This window comes from Microtus oregoni, unplaced genomic scaffold (genome assembly GCF_018167655.1).
Source record: "Microtus oregoni isolate MIOR12 unplaced genomic scaffold, Mior012 000033F_ref0000390, whole genome shotgun sequence".
NCBI classification, from domain to species: domain Eukaryota; kingdom Metazoa; phylum Chordata; class Mammalia; order Rodentia; family Cricetidae; genus Microtus; species Microtus oregoni.
Genome location: NW_024543092.1, coordinates 10,079,777 through 10,092,406, shown reverse-complemented (window position 1 = coordinate 10,092,406; position 12,630 = coordinate 10,079,777). Strand labels below are relative to the sequence as shown.

Below are 12,630 nucleotides of genomic sequence, written 5' to 3'. Positions count from 1 at the left end.
TATGGTTTCTCTGTTGCTGCTAGGGAAAGTCTAGGAGACCAGGGGCCATAAGTGAGCTGGGAAACAACTGCCTGAGGAAGAGAAGAGAGATCAGGGCTTCGAGCAGGTCAGACAGAGATCTCTTCTTAAGAATGACATAGGGATGTGGTTTAATGGGCGAGGATTTGAGATCTGATGTCCAACATTGCTGTGTGAAGTGCCCCAGGGGGAACACGGTGAGTACTATGATCACAGGTGGCAGCTCCCCTCCCATGACAAGTTGCAGCATAGTCCAGGAGGTCTTTCCTGAACTCCAGGCTCCATGTTGAATTTACTACATGTTCTGTGATGCTTCCTTTCTATGTGCATTCAGTAGATTTTCAGTCCCAGGAACATATATTATCTGACAGATCTTACTCCTCAACACTTCAGTAGAGTCCCCAAAAGTACTTGTGAGATAAATGTTCCTGGTGATACTGTGTGCATCTCAGAATCCTACCACCATCAGACAGTCAAAGATGGCATGGAAATAAGGAACCAGAAACCAGTGGACATCATGAGTAGAGGCTTCTATTCCTGCCCTTTTGCCCTTCATAGGGATTCAGTATGCCATCTAGTGTCACAAACCCATAAGTCCTGTGACTTTCTGCTCTCTCTTTGCACCTTGTTTCTCTCACAGATACACACTCTCTTAGTTGTGACATCATTGTCAAGGCTCGTACCACACCTGGGCAGTCCTGGTGTGAAGGGCGGTGCTCAGTGGATGGAGAGCCTTTCCTGCAGCATGATAATGACAACAAAGCCACACCTTTAGGAGACCAGAGAAAGGTATTAAATGCCACTCCTATGTGGACAGATTTGGTCCAAGGGCTGGAATACTCAGGGCAAGAGCTCACGAAGAAGTTGGCTAACTCCATTCAAGAGATGACGAAGACCAGTGGTAAGTGCAGGATCAAATACAGAACCAGAAACAGCTGGCAAGAGAGAAAAAGGGCAGAGCACATGTGGGAATCGGATGGTGAGTGTGTCTGTGTGAGGGAGTTGAGGGTACAACCTTGGTCCGACCTTGGAAGCATGTGGAACAAAGAGCAAGTCATGTGGACAAGATAATGATATATAAACCAGTGGTAAAGTCTTAACACTTGAAGAAATGATGGATCTATGAAAGTAAAGCATGATGGTATTGAATGTGGTTTGCAGGTCAGCCCACTTTACAGATGACCATGCTTTCTCGGTATGAACAAGAACAAAGTGTTAGAACCTCCTGGAGATTTAACATCAGTGGAAAGAACACCTGCCTCTTGAACACTCTAAATATGAGCTGGACACCGATTAGTCTTGAAGTGATGAGCACTTCCTAAAAGATCTCATGATAATCCCCACAACAGACTGCTGGCACTGGCTCAAGGAACTCTTAAAGCACAAGAAGGAAAGCCTGGGTTATCAAAAAGCAACTATATCACATATAATAGGCTGGGTGGGTAATTTCCTGGTGGTCTTCCTCTCTGAGATCCAGTGATGACCACGGGGATTCCTCTATCTCACCTCACCTCCCAGTGATCCCTATTAACCAATGATCCAGACACTGCATGGCCTGCTAATGGGCCCCACATCTGCATGCATCACTGAACCTCCAGCCTTTTCTGCCTCACTTGTAGCTGCCCTTCCTCCAGCTCCACATCACTTTGAGAAGCTTCACTATCTTTCTTTGGCATAAATAAACATCACTAATTGAGCCACCATCCAGAAAGTCCTAACCAAAGTAAATGTGTCACATTGTCTGATGGTTCCACAGACGGTTTGTTTTCTTTGTTAATGACATAAACTCTGTAAAGACATCATCCACATAGCTCCACTCCTCTCTCTACTCAGGAGTTATAAACAGTTATTACACATGAGGCCCTCAGGATGCCTAGAGAGAGGTGTTGATTGAGGTGTGTTTATAGCTTTATCCAGAATTTTTCGGATTTTTTTTAAAGAACAAATGTCAAGGGCCGCAGATAACAACAAAGGTTACATCTTCCTTCCAGTTTCTGTCTACCAGGCTGATCCCCAATAACAAAGAATCTGCTGTCACAGCGGTAGTCATCCCTGTCATCATCCTGTCTGTCATTTTTTGCCCTTGCATTTACAAGTGTGTGAAGAGGAAATCTCATCCCCAAGGAGGTAAGGAGCAGGCTGGGGTCTCACTCTGGTTCTTGGTAGGGTAGTCTGCTGAGGACACAGAACAGGTGTTTCACTGGGTATGAGAGATGTGAATTCCAGTCTTCATGCTTCCAAAACAAGGGCCTTACCCACTGAGCCATCCTCCCAGCCCCCAGCATTGACATTTTAATTGTCTGGTTACCAGTCCAATATACTGTCTTCTGCTCAGATGTTACGGCATAAACGAACGGCAAACAGAATTAGCCAGGCAAGCTCAATATCAGCTTTAATAAGGGGAGAAATTACAAAACTACGGTTCCAAAGAAGAGCAGGCAATGAAAGAGAAGGCGGAGAGCACACCCACCAGATTTATAGGTAAACATGCGCCTCAGGGCTACCCGCCCCAAAAGGAAGGGGATTGGTTGGGGCTTCCCCTACACTCAGACAATAGAACTGAACATAACAAGCTTCTGAATGCATCACTTGCATGCACTCCTGTCCTGGCCCTTAGAGGGACCCTTATCATGTACTCATCTCAATCACAACTGCAAAGGTGTTTTCACACAGTCAACTAGGACTGCCTGTCTACTCTTTCTGCCTCGCTTCCCTCTGTGCCACCTGCAACTGAGAGGCTGCTGACCCCAGAAATGGGTCTGTCTGAGAGGGCTTGGATGGTCTGTACTCAAAATCCCCTTCATTTGTCAGAGGTCATGGGTCACTGGGTTACAAGGTAAGCGATGCCTGTCATACTTCTCTCCTAAGGTAAAGGGTTGAGTACTTTCAGACTCAGAGTCTGGAGATTTGACTCTCACTGCAAAACCTTTCCAGACAGAAATCTTCAGCTGCCCGTGAACTGTCCCGAACTGCCACAAGCCGCAAAGGAAAGAGAGGCTCATGGAATCAAATGGAGAGTTACTCAACCAAGCCACCAAATTGTTTTTTCAGGAGAATGAGATCATGACATAGGATTAAAAGCATTTACTAAACCAGACACACCCAAGAGTCAAGAATCTCATTAAAAAGGTGGAAGAAAGGATGTAAGAGAACCCTGTGTTCCAGCCATGACATGGCTGTTGCCCTGCTGAACTCCCACTTGCATGACCCTGCACAAAAGCAGGCCTGTCAGCCTTCCCTTCATGGAGACAGAGGGGTCATGAGGCTCCAGAGATCCCTGAGAATCTATTTGTAGTTAATGGTGCTGTGGAGCGGAAGAGATCGATTTCCTGTGTTCTGCACCTCCACTCCAGACTGCAGGCCTGCTTAGTAACTGGCTTTGTAAAGTTCATCCATCCCTCCATTTCTACAGAGCGACTTTTACACAGCCAGCATCCACACACCCAGGATGACAGCAGCTGTGAAGACAAAGCCTGCCACACTATTCCACTGTCTGCTGCTATCAAACCAAGGCATGATTGAATCTTATGAAAACTGATGTTGTACCAGAGACTTGATCTGGGGTGATGTGTGAGCACGCACACACGCATACACACACTCACACCTATGAGAGAGCAGAGTACCAACAACACAAAGGTCCATCTTGGCGAACCATCAAGTTTTCTTTGGGGTTACTAACAGGGTTGTGGTGAGGAGTTACTTACAGGAGCCGGAACGGATTCACAGCAGCTGCCTCCCTGCAGAACCCACATCAGCTCAGGCAGCAACTCAGGAAACAGCACAGCTGAAACCGCACAGCTTGCAGGCTAGGGAAAGGTCTGGGGTCTTCTCTGAAGCTGCTCAAGGTTTCTCCTTCTACAGCCTGCTTGAGTTCCTTCTAAAACTTCTAAGTTTCACTTTCTCAACCACAGGAATTTGCTTATTTCCTGTTCTAAGCAGCCTCCCCCTGTTCTGAAGAGAGTATTGATGTAAAAGGAAAGACTGAAAGACATAAGTGACTTTTCCATTAAGTCAGAGGACATCCCCCACAGACAGATTAAAGCCCAAAGTGTCAACTCTGCAGAGGACCCATGTTATTTGATTTCCAGTCCCTCCTTTGTTTATAATAAGTGAGATCGTCCTTCTGGTACAAAGTGACAACAGCAAACAGCTTGTTTATGCTTTAAGCTGTCTTCTGCTTTCTTAGGAAGACCTTCTTCCCCCCAAACCACTCCACAGTTTAACACTACTGTCTTTAACCAATGAAAAAAAGCAGAAAGTAGAGCAAGGAAGTGAAGCATAATTAATAAAAACTCGGAGAGAGAAATTAGAGTTCAACTTGAAGATCCAAAAAACAAAGCAGCCAGCTTTTGGGCTATTGAGCTCTTAACCTCGACCTCAGTCAGAAATGGCGTTCCTGCGTCCAGGAATCTCAGAATGAGACTGTGTCTGCCAACTCTCTCCTCCTGTTTTATAATCCTATCTAGGGCTAGGATTAAAGGTATGCACCACTGGGATTAAAGATATGTACCTCCCGATTTCTATGGCCACTAGTGTGGCTACTGGGATTAAAGGTGTGTGTTACCACTGCTTGACTATAAGGCTGATCAGGGTGACTGTTTTACTTCACGATCCCTAGGCAAGCTTTGTTTATTAAGATACAATTGAAATGCCACTACAGGGAAATGTCCATAAATATCAGTTTCAATCATCTCTAGTATCACTCGGAAGTCATGTGGTTCTCCAGAGTAACCTGGGAGCTTCAGACATTCAAATCTGAGAACAAATCAAGTACAGCTACCTGATGTATGAGCACACTACACACAGCACTCTGCTCTAGTCCAGTGCTTCTCAACCTCCCTAATGCTGCAATCTTTTAATATAGTTCCTCATGTTGTGGTGACGCCAACCATAAAATTTAATTCATTGTTACTTCATAACTGTAAATTTTCTACTGTTATAAATTGTAATATAGATATATGATATGCAGGATAACTCATGTGTGATCCCCAAATGTTCATGACACACTGGTTGAGAATCAGTTGCAACCGTGCAGAAGGTTAATGCCTGACTGAAATATAAGTTATATTGTACAAAAAATTATTTTTAAGACATATGGGCCTCACACTCAGGTCTTAACGCAACAGACACTACCTTCAGAGTAATCTGTAAATCAAGGTGTCTTGCTTAGGAAAGGGTTTTGGGGGCTGTCAGTTTCCAATTACTGAATATTATGAGGACTAATAAGAGAAAAGGTTCTGTTTGTTTGTTTGTTTCTTTCTTTTTCTAGACAGGATTTCTCTATGTTGCTTTAGAGCCAGTCCTGGAACAAGCTCTTGTAGACCAGGCTGACCTTGAGCTTATAGAGATCTGCCTGCCTTTGCCTCCTGAGTACTGGAAATAAAGAAGTGGAGGACTACCGCCCAGCGAGAAAAGTGGATTTTTTTTGTTTTGTTTTTTTAAATAATGTAATGAAACACAATTTTTTTTTTTTAGCAAGTACTACTGGACGTGATGGCGTGCTTAATCCCAGTACTCAGGAGGCAGAGGCATGCCTATCTTTATAAGGTTAATGCCAGTCTGGGCCAACAGGGCTACATAACTTCCTGGAGGCATTAGACTTCTGCTAAGCATGTAAAAGCTACAAGAAAACTTCAGTCCTTCTTTAACAATGATTAAAAGTCAATCCAGCCACACCTCTTACTTTTCTTTTTTCTTTTTTTATCTCTTATTAAAATTTATTTTATGTGTTTTGTTTTGTTTCCAAGGATCTTTTTTTTTATTTTTTTAATTTATTTATTTATTAAAGATTTCTGTCTCTTCCCTGCCACCGCCTCCCATTTCCCTCCCCCTCCCCAAATTAAGTCCCCCCCCCCCCTCAGCCCGAAGAGCAATCACGGTTCCCTGCCCTGTGGGAAGTCCAAGGAACCCCCACCTCCATCCAGGTCTAGTATGTTGAGCATAACTGTGAAGATAGTTGAAACCACAGGTCAGCAAGCTAGGTGAACTGAACCTCAAAGAATGAGAAACTCCTTTAGGAAGGGCAGGGCCACAACTTCACTTTTTCCTGAGATCAGAAAAGAGTGGTGGCCACCCTACATAAATCAGAAGCCACGAAGCTTCAAGAGGCACAAACCAAAGGTAAACTTAAATATGCCAATGTGCCGTTATAGCTGGGGACCTCAGGACTCTCTCTCAGTGGTTGAGAAAAGCTCACAACAGCAAGAACAAAAGGATTGGTACAGGAAACCCAACAGAATTTTTGCTAGATACTCCATCTCGGAAGAGCAAAATATATGTTCTTATTTGATTCATGTGTGACAGCCTCCAAGAAGAGCCTTTCCCCCCCTGGGTTTTCTTGTTATTTTGTTTTAATTTGCACCAGGGACTCACTAGTGAACCCTGGCTGTCCTAAAACTCAATGTGTAGCAGGCTGCTCTTGAACTCACAGAAATCCACCCGCCTCTGCCTTCCAAATGCTGGAATTAAAGGGTGTGCCACTATGAAAGATCATTTTTGAGCCAACAAATGGAATTCAAAAAATATAAAGGGTAAGCTATTGTGGAATATTAGTTAAAGATGTATTACGTTCTTTTATGTTGTGGAATATTTGTTTAGTGATGCAAAGATGTGTTGGATTCTTTTATGTTGAATTTGTTTAACTCCATGAAACTGAATTACTTTGCCTAAAACACCTGATTGGTCATAAAGAGCTGAACGGTCAATAACTAGTCAAGTGATGGAGTGGGAAGTCCTTCTGCATATAGTTTGCTTTTATTGGTTAGTGAATGGAGAAGCTGCCTTGGCCTGTGATAAGGCAGAGTAGAGTGAGGCAGGAAAAACTAAACCAAATGCTGGGAAAAAGAAGGCAAGGTCAGGGAGAAGCCATGTAGCCCTGCCAGAGACAGACAGAAGATTACTGCTAAGCCACAGCCACGTAGTGATACACAGACTAATAGAAATGGGTTAATTTAAGATGTAAGAATTAGCCAATAAGAAGCTAGAGCTAATAGACCGAGCAGCATTGCAAATAATCTGTGTGATTATTTCATGTCTGGGCATCTGGGAAAGAACAAGTGGCCTCCCTAGGATAACAAGGAGAGAGAAATAGGTGGGTCTAGCAGGAGAAAAAAATGGAAGAGAAAAGAAGGAAGAGAAGGAGAGAGGACACCAGAGGCCAGTCACCCAGCCACACAGGCAGCAATGAAGTAGGAAGTAAAGAAATGAATATAGAATAGAGAAGGTAAGAGGGCTGGAGAGATGGCTCAGAGGTTGAGGGCGCTGACTGCTCTTCCGAGGGTCCGGAGTTCGGTTCCCAGCAACCACGTGGTGGCTCACAGCTATCTGTGGTGAGGTCTGGTGCCCTCTGCTGGCCTGCGGGCATGCACGCAGACAGAGTACTGTATGAATAATAAATAAATACTAAAAAAAAATTAAAAAAAAAGAATAGAGAAGGTAAAAGTCCAGAGGAAAAGGTAAATGAGATAATTTAGTTAAGAGAAACTGGGAAGGAGTAAATCAAGTTAAGGCCATGTATTCCAAAGAAAGAATAAGTCTCCATGTGTTTATTTGTGGCCTGAGTGGCGGGCCCACAAAGAGCAAAGAATAAAAAAGACTAACTACAGTAGACAGTTGAAAAATATGCTATAAAATAAAATAAAATAAAAATACTATCTACCACAACAGTAATAAATATGAAATCAGTAGCAGGAAAATATGTGGAAATCTTCCAACATCTCAGTGTCAAAGAACATGCTTCCATATAGCTATGTATTAAATATGAAATTTATAGGAAAACTAGGACATATTTTAACTTGAGAAAAAATGAAGATCAGGTTTAAAAAATTCAATGAAAATCTTAATCCTATAGCAAGTGGATAAAGCATATTTGCAGGTGTCTTGGACAAGTTCTGGCAACCCACACTTCCAATAAATAGATAAGCAGGATATTTCTGCAATAGAAGAAAGAATTCAGGCTGATAATCCTTTGGAGCCTGATATTCTAGCTAAAATTCACCTGATATGTTATGAGCACTCACCCCTTCTTATGTGTCACTGGGGCCTTCTAGGTTAGGATGGCAATAAGCAACCACACAGACATGTTGGTGGAAACTCAAGAGAGCATTTTCTAAATCTGAAACTCATGTTGATGAAATCATTTCAAATGTAGAAAAGATAAAGAAAACATAAAGACCTCAGCCCAGAATTAGTTTCAAATTAGTACCTTTTTCGGAGGGGTAGGTCACATCTTGCTTCTTCCATGATCTGGGCAGGACTACAGAAAAGAGCTTCCTTCTCTCAGAATACTCCTGTTCTCATTGCCCCACCTCTACTTCCTCTCTGGTTTGGAAGAGACTCAGGAGAAATATGAACACTCTGCTGTAGGATTTTTCTCACCTCATCAAACTAAAATTTATGAAAAAACAAATGTAATATATTGTGTCACTTGGTATAATTATGTATATTACTGTACTAATATAATACAATATATAATAAAATATATTAACACATAATATATTACTATATATTATTAAATATAAAAATATATTACAACTGTGCCATAGACCATTTGAGAGACACTAGGCAAGTAATGAACACTATGTTGAAGGTAATGATGGAAAAATTATATTCTTACCTCATAAAACTGGAACTTCTGATAGAGAACCAACTATAAAATATTATATTATTCAGTTGAAGGTGAACATGAAAAAGACACTGTGCACATATACCTAAAGACTGTACTGCAAGCAGAATTCCCCAGTGGTGGAAAGATGCAGTAGTGGTTCCCCTGCAGAAAATAAGAATTCAGTTCTGGGAGCATGAGCTGTGACTGAAGGGCATTGATTGGTATGTGAGGCTTCTGGAGAGGACGAGGCCCATTCTCTTCCCATGCTCCTCCTCCTCACACAGTGAATGTCTCAAACAGAGACTGAGGAGGATTGCTAGATGGTGCAACTCATCGAAACAGATAACAGATCCTGGGAAGGGCCCAGATTACAGACAATGATTTGACTTTCTCTTCACAACCCAAAAGAGGAAAGGTAAAGTCATCTCTTCAGTTTTAGTACACTCCTGTATCTCTATCTATCTGTCCATCTGCCGGAGGATTTATTTTTGGCAAAGAGCAGACATGCCCACAGGTTGGCCAATCCTAATTGTGCAGCACCCCTCTAGAGCAACGAGCTCTGACATACACTTTCCACATGTTCATAGAGTGTTTTAAACATTTCTCTAACTCATGTACCAAGTCAGACCCTAAAAATCAGATGTCTCACTCATGTGGATAGCTGCATTGATGCAATTTTTAAATCAGCGAGGAGTTCATTGCTGAATCTCAAAGATGAATGGGCATCAGAGGCTGTGTACTCATCTCTTAGGTCTGCTAGAATTTGAAGACGAAAGTGCTGTGTGCTGACCCAGGTAAGGTTCTCCTGATGACCTGAGTAGTCATGATATATTGGTATTTGTTTTGTAAACAATAAACAAACTATGGGTAGGTTGGAGAGATGGCTCAGCGATGAAGGCCACTGTATACTCTACCAGAAACCCCACGTTCAATAACAAACACCCACATGGATCTCACAATTACCTGTAACTAGAGTTCCAGGGGATCTGACACTCTCTTTTGATCTTCATGGTCAACTAGCATGTACATGATGCACACATACATACATTCAGACAAAACACCCATACACACAAAGTAATAAAAATGAAAAATAAAACTCTATGAACTTTTCTCCTGAGATAAATCATAAGGTCTGAAGATACTGCTTTCTTTTGTGTGAATGCTATTTCCTTGAAACAGACATTAAAAATAACTTTATGAGAAACAGTCTCCCATACACAAGTGAAAGAATGGTTTATTGGAAATATAAAATAATAAATGTTTATAAAAAAAGTAAGTAAGACTTCCAGTCCATAGTCTTAATTTACACCCTAAAAGTGAATGCAGTGCCGAGTAACCTCTGGAAATCAGAAGACAGAAAATAAGATAAAAGAATCCGCAAAAGCCGGGCGGTGGTGGCGCACGCCTTTAATCCCAGCACTTGGGAGGCAGAAGCAGGAGGATCTCTGTGAGTTCAAGACCAGCCTGGTCTACAAGAGCTAGTTCCAGGACAGGCTCCAAAACCACAGAGAAACCCTGTCTCAAAAAACAAAACAAAACAAAACAAAAAAAAGAATCCACAAAAATAGGAAAACATAGACACACTAGAAAAAAATTAATGAAGAAAAAAAACTTAGTGAGAATACTTATTCCTTTACCCCTGGAGCTCTCTGTCCTGACTTGGGCGTTCTTGGATAAGGACTGCTCAGTGATGCCTAAGTCCATAAACGTGATGTGGATGCACCAAATGAAGAGAATGAGAGCAAAAGTTTCATGATCCCACCAAGAAGCACAGAGACGGGTTCAAAACTTAACAAACTTTCTGATAACATCTGATAAAAAACACTTAACTGGTATGGGAAAATTCTGTATTTTGTCAATTATGTTTTAAGTAAATGCTGATTGGCCAATAGCCAGGCAGAAAGTATAGGTTGTACAACCAGACTGGAAGTAGAGGCAGGGCAATGAGAACAGGAGAATTCTGGGAAGAGGAAAGCCCATTCCTCTGCAGTCCTGCCCAGACACAGAAGAAGGAGAATGTGAATGCCTCACTGAAACAGGTACCAAGCCATGTGGCTAACATAGATAAGAATAATGGGTTAATATAAGCTATAAGAGTTAATAAAAAACTTGAGCTAATGGCCCAATCAGTTTATGATTAATGTAGACCTCTGTGTGATTTCTTTGGGACTTAAAAATTGTGGGAACTGGGCAGGACAGAAACCCCGACAACACTTAACACACTTAGCACACTTTCTGATAAAATGTATAGGAATAATGTCTTTACACACACACACACACACACACACACACACACACACACACACACAGTCTTACACTACAACACAGCTCACAGCACAGTTGACAGTGAAAAGTTGAACTCAGGAAGGTACCACGTTCACAACTTGAACTCAATATAGCTGCCAGAAACGAAGAGGTGGAGGAGACTCTGCTTGCACATGACATAACAGTATATTTAGACAACCCTGATGATTACAGCAAAGTAAAGTTGAAAGTAATAGATTGAGTATAAAGTGTTAGGATAAAAAAATCAGCAAACAAAAAAACTCAGTGTCATTTATATACACTAAGAACATGTGATCTGAAAATTACATTAAGGGGATTGCTTCATTTGTATGAGTCATACTTCCTCCTCAACCATTGTGATGGGGAAGATAGATTTCAAAGCATTTCAAGCAGAAAAAATTCTGCATAAATACAGAGCCCAGAAATAGGGAAATAAAACCCCAAATGCACAATAAGGATATAATAAGGGGTCAGGGATGAGTATTTTAGTGAGTATAATAGATACAAATTATGGAATCCATCAATTAAATAACTTAAACTCTTAGGCTGAACCTTTAAAACACTAATATATAACACATGGTTCTCAAGATACTCTTGAAATGAAAATAAAAGGTTAAAAATTAAGAAGGTACTTAGTATGTGATAATTCATCTTTATAAACAAGTTGAAGAGGCCCCTAGAAGACCCCTCTCCAGGTATGTCTGCTCAGGAGTAGATTAGGTGAGAAGATCCATCCTTAATGTCTGAAGCACCATCTCCTGAGCTGGGGTCCCAGACCGGATAAAAAGCAGAAAGGGAGCCAAGCACTGGTGTTTCTCCCTCTCACCACCTCCTGGCTGTGGGTGTGAGGTCAGCAGACACCCCTGGTTCTTGCCTGTTGTGGAATAGTCCTTTACACTGTGTGAAAATGTGTCACTGCAATTGATTTAATAAAGGGCTGAATGACAAGTAGCTAGGCAGGAAGAGGTTAGGCAGGACTGCTGGGGACAGAGAGGAAGAAAAGCAGAGTTGCCAGTCAGACGCAGAGAAAGTAAGATGGGCAGTACAGAGTAAAAGTAAGCAAACCACGTAAAAGCATGTAGATTAAAAATATGGATACACTTAAATTATAAGAGCTAGTAAGGAATATGCCTAAGCTATAGACCAGGCTGCCACGATTAACAATAAGTCTCTATGTCATTATTTGTGAGCTGACATTCTTGACTTGAAAGTTTGTCTATACTGGTCCCCATGACTACCCAGGCTGGTGGACTGTTTCCTTGATGTGGGAGGCAAAATCAATTCCACCTTCATTAAGTTGCTTTTGTCCGGTAGTTTGTTATAGCAACCAGAAATGTAACTAATGCATAGTATATCAACCAGGGCAAGCTGCTTTATTGCAGAAATAAATACCAAATAATATTTACTGTATGCATAAAGACAGTTACAGTGATATTTTTTTTGCATGGTTTATACAGGGTTGCCTCTGCCATCCACACAAGACTGTGAAAAAGAAACTTTAATGATATTATAAAGGGTTACATTTGTCACATAAATACAATAGAAAAATCCTTTTATATAATATCTGAGCTGTATTTACCAGTTTTTAAAATTTATTTTTATGAAGGCATGCTTGCCCACATTATATGCCACACATGGGTTGACAAAGGGACTCTAAGCATTAAGACAAAGGACAGAATCTCACACTTTATAGACATCAATTTAAAATGGACAAAAGACTT

The 12,630-nt window shown here is 41.5% G+C and overlaps 1 long non-coding RNA gene across 1 annotated transcript in view; it reads right to left on the bottom strand.

Moving 5' to 3' along the window:
* The window catches only part of LOC121466283, a 31,090-nt gene extending 27,224 nt beyond the window's left edge, over positions 1-3,866 (bottom strand). Inside the window, exon 1 of the long non-coding RNA XR_005976753.1 lies at positions 3,723-3,866. This is a non-coding gene — a long non-coding RNA (uncharacterized LOC121466283). The remainder of the gene's footprint in view (positions 1-3,722) is intronic.
* Positions 3,867-12,630: the final 8,764 nt, after the last annotated feature.